A 4,653-nucleotide genomic window follows, 5' to 3' on the forward strand; every position below is an offset into this window, starting at 1 on the left:
TGACTGAAACCGAACTATTTCGAAAATTACCATATTTGTACCAAGTATAAAACGATAAACGACGAGTTTAATACAATAGAGTACACAAAATATTACATCTTTTATTTGGGTTTATTGTAAACCATTAAAGCGAGTACATATTCAATTATACCACACCTGTTAAATAATGATTAATAATCATAATGACTATTAATTAAAGCATGTTTTTTTGGATAACCGTTTAACGATTAGATACCGATGTTAGCACCTTTTTAATGATTAATAATTAATTACATAACAATTTTTTTTAATTAATTCGATAATTTTAATTACATCATTATTTTGTTATTTTTTGATCATTTTCAATTTTTTTGAGTTTCTTAATTACATGATTAAATTATTACTTTTACAAATTAAATTATTACTTTTAAAAAATGTTAAAAAGAAAGGACTTAAATATGCAAAGTTAATGAATTTAATTTATTTAAAAGAAAACTTTTATTTTTATTTTAGTTCACTCAAAAATGAACTAAAGTATTCGTTTTGTTTTTAACAAAAATGTTTTCTTTTCCATATTCAATAATATAAAAATATAGTATTTATTGTACCTGAAAGCTTTTACTTTTAATATCGTTTCAAGGAAAATGCATTTAAATTTCGAAAGTTTGAAATATTTATTCTTCCTTTTAATTAATACTCAAAAAATTCAACTCTAATTATTGGCAAATCTAAGGCTGCGAAATAAAGATGTGTAATGCATTAAAGTGGACTTAATCAAAAGTTTTTTATTGTATATTCATGAATTCATTTTATTTTTTGACTTCCAAAGTAGTGGTTTTGGTCCATAATTGGACTAGTATTTTTGTGTATATTTTGAACTAGTATGGGACTGGTATATTTCTGACCGAAATTTGACAATTGCCATCTCGTAGGACATCCCCATGCTAAAAATACCAGTTGATTGCATGGAAAAAAGACAGTTGGCTGAAAAGTTGGGCATGCGGTTCATACTAGTTGTGAGGTAGTTTACAATTAGTACATTTGACTACAGGGTTACCATGTTCTGACCGACATCGAAAACATGTTTCCGTTGCTAAAGCTGGGTTTCGACCTTAAACTTGTGCTTTCGTCCATGTAAAATCTGTCAAACGAAAACCAGTTTTCGTTGAAAACTACTTGAAAACTCACATTCCACTCATTCTAGTCGGTGCCTTCACTAGTTTTTTTCGATTATTTATCGAAGTAGAAGTCATATTTTATCATCTTTAATACGTCATTTCGGATTTATTGTTAATTGGTTGGCCAAAGTAAAATAAGACTGAAATTTAAAGGTTTTAAATGAAAAGAAAATGAAGGAAAAGTGTTTTGGTTTTGGTTTTGTGTAGCAAAACTGTAATCAAAAGACGTAAGAAATGTCAACGAAAACACTTACAACCGGTGTGAACAGCCTTCAGCCCACAATCCCAAAACTCGTTTTCATAGTGTTTTCGTTGTCGGTCAGAACATGGTATATCAATCTTGACTGTTTAGTACAAACACAAGGTTTCGTATCTTATATTTAGTTGTGTTTCCTTGGGTTCTCTAGCTCATTATCACGTTCGTTTCCCACGGAAACCATCTGTTACCCTTACCATAAATTACATAAATTTCGTAACGAAAACGAAGTATATACATGGTTTCCTAGAATCGATCTTGAATGAATGAAAACATCGTATTTCCATTTAAAACCTGTGCAGCAACTTAATACAAAGTTGTATTGTACATTGGAAAGGAGCAGCTTAGAATCTTTCAACACTGGGCGGTTATACCGAGCGTTTCCTCTTTGTCTAGTGCTCATCAGGTTTCAGACCCACTATAGATAATAAAAAAAACTGGAAAGCGTATATTTGAACGTCATTTTCATGCCCAGCTGGTTATCTAGTAATAGGTGAATTAGCTCTCTAATAAAACACCCAAAACTCGTTTGATGAAACTTGTCGTCGAAAACACTTTTTAAACATGGACACAAAATAATGCTATTCTTGCAGGAGCTTGTTAGGACTCATATTCCTTGAAAAAAAAATGCTACACTGACAGCACTGGTGTTGAGGTCGACGATCCCGTTATATGGTTTCCTTTGGACGGAGCTGAATGTTGTAATCAACGCCGTAGAAGTCTCAGCTTTGCGGAGATCTTAAATCTACACTTTGCTTCGTAGGTTGTATATGTCGTTACTTATCAATTGCCTTTTCGCGGATTTGAAGCCACACTGATATGGTTCAACCAGTTGGCTTGAGTCTTTCACATATTAAAATCGATAGGACCTAAGCAACGTTGAGAATATTACTTACCTTGCGGTAATTGGTGTAAACAGGCCTTTTGTGGATCGGGAATAGCACTAAGATCCCATCCCAATTTTCGGCGGACATGTATTCATAAGGCCAAATTGCGCTCAAAGGCTGGTATATGCGAACTGCCAGCTCTTTACCTGTCCTTCCATTCGAAAGCGCTGAATCGCTCTTGAAATCACTTGTTTGCTCTTTATTTTCTGGTGGAAATTTTGACCTGTGTTCCTGTTTATAGTTATGTAGTCAGATATTTCTGGAGCAATTGTAATATCGCTGTAGTGTAGTAGTTATAAGTGCGCATTACCATTCCGCAGGACCTGGAATCAAGGCCAGTTTCTGTTTAACATCAAAAATAAAATATAAGAAAAGTTGTTTCTAATAGCGCTCGCCCCTCGGCAGGCAATGCCAAATCCATAAAGATCAATCGTCAACCGGGACGACGTCAAACTGTAGGTCCCTCCTCTTTGTGTGATAACTTAAAGGCGCACGCCACAGATCGGAGGATAAGCTCGGCTAAATACTAACATATTTTGTAAGCGCCAATCTATTGTTATTATATTAAATGGGACACAAAACGTAGAGCTTCTTCTTTAAAGTTTGGCAGTTCTTACACCATTCATTTGATAGTAAAATAGAACTGATCGTACAGGACTATTTCTTTCGCTGAGACTTAGATCTTTTAAATTTTTGTAGAGGGAAGGTATTGAATTTTTCGAAGTATATATAAATTCATACAATAGTTTACTTGAGTTTCCGACCTTCTGATAATTATATGGCAATTTCTGTTTATGCATTCACAGAGTTGCATGCAGTTCCATAGTGTTGCGTTGTACGCGTCAACCTCAAATAATGTTGGAATTTGTCTCTCTGTTTTCCTTATTACGAAGTACATACTTATAAATGCATGTACGTGTATCTACTTCAACGCTTACTTATGCAGATGAACATCTTTGTCTGCCCTTCTAATATTCAATGAATTTGTTTCTCTATCTTTTGTAAATTGCTGCGCTTGAAAATTTCCACAGTTGTCGGCATGATTTTTTGATCTGCGCTCAGCCACAAATATATTTCTGAAAATATACACCAATATATGCAATGCATATTTTTACATACTTATTTCTTTTCACTGCCTCCAATTATGCCTTTTGAACAGTGAAGGGTTGAATATTTACTTTAACACCCAGCTATGAATGCCATTCGGTAAATCTTTTGTTGGTATTGTGCCTTTGTCTTCCGGCACGTTTATCTGTCTTAATGTGCGACATAAAGTTTTGCATTAAATCATTAAGTATTAGTTAAGCGTAGCAACAAATTCATTCAGCCGCAAATGTAATGACAACAATGCGAAATGAGGCATTTGTGGCGGCGCGCATTTTTTTCGTGTTTACTCGCATTATTCATGCACTACATAACTACATACATATGTATATACTATGAACAGTGGCGGTTCCACGGGGATGTGTTAAAACCCCAAACCAAATCGAAGAATAATAGCTCAGTAGTAAAAGGGTTCTTTAGAAAAAAGTATGCGCAATAAAGTTTTAAAAGAAGAAATTTTCAAATAATTTCAACTTCTTACTTTATTTATAAAACATTATTAAAAAAACATTTAATTTTTCTTTTTACATATACATAAATCAATGAAGCGAAATGTTTTCCCATTCTCCTAGGTTTTTATAACCGACTTTACAAAAAGGAGAAAGGTTATCAATTCGTCGGGATACTTACTTTTTTTATGTATGTTACCGCATAATTTTGGACCACGTCAATCGATTTCTATATTTTTTAAAGGAAAAGTGTTACCTCACAGGTGGTTCCATATTAATTTGGTTTAAATCCGACCATCGGATCATGAAAAAATTAACAATAATCTTAAATTTTTGTATGAGAATTGAAGTCGGTTTTGTTTTTTGCTTAAAAATTACTTGTTTTAAATTCTTTTGAAACTTCGTCAATTGAAAAAATTATATCCTTGTGAATGTTCATCGATGCTACATCGTTGAGCCTTTCTTGACCTGTTGTGTTTCTCAAGTAGGTTTTAATCCCCTTCCGGCATGAAAAACTTCGTTCAGGTGTAGCTACATATTAAAACGGGCAAAATATGGACATACTAACTTTTTAAATCTAATAAAATTAAAAATTAGCTGGCAACTCTAGAAATACGGATAGGATGTTTAGTGTATATGTGTGTATACATATATGTATATGCTTGATGAAATTAATAAGATAAAAGTATGTATTACCAAAATATTCATTTGATATCCATAATCAATTGATTCAGTTAACTTTTGTAAAATCGAAAATAAGTGGTAACCTTGCACTGACATCCTAAGCAGGCCCGTCCGCA

Source organism: Rhagoletis pomonella, unplaced genomic scaffold (assembly GCF_013731165.1).
Source record: "Rhagoletis pomonella isolate Grant_MI unplaced genomic scaffold, Rhpom_1.0 Rhpom_scaffold_00003, whole genome shotgun sequence".
Classification (NCBI taxonomy): Eukaryota; Metazoa; Arthropoda; class Insecta; order Diptera; family Tephritidae; genus Rhagoletis; species Rhagoletis pomonella.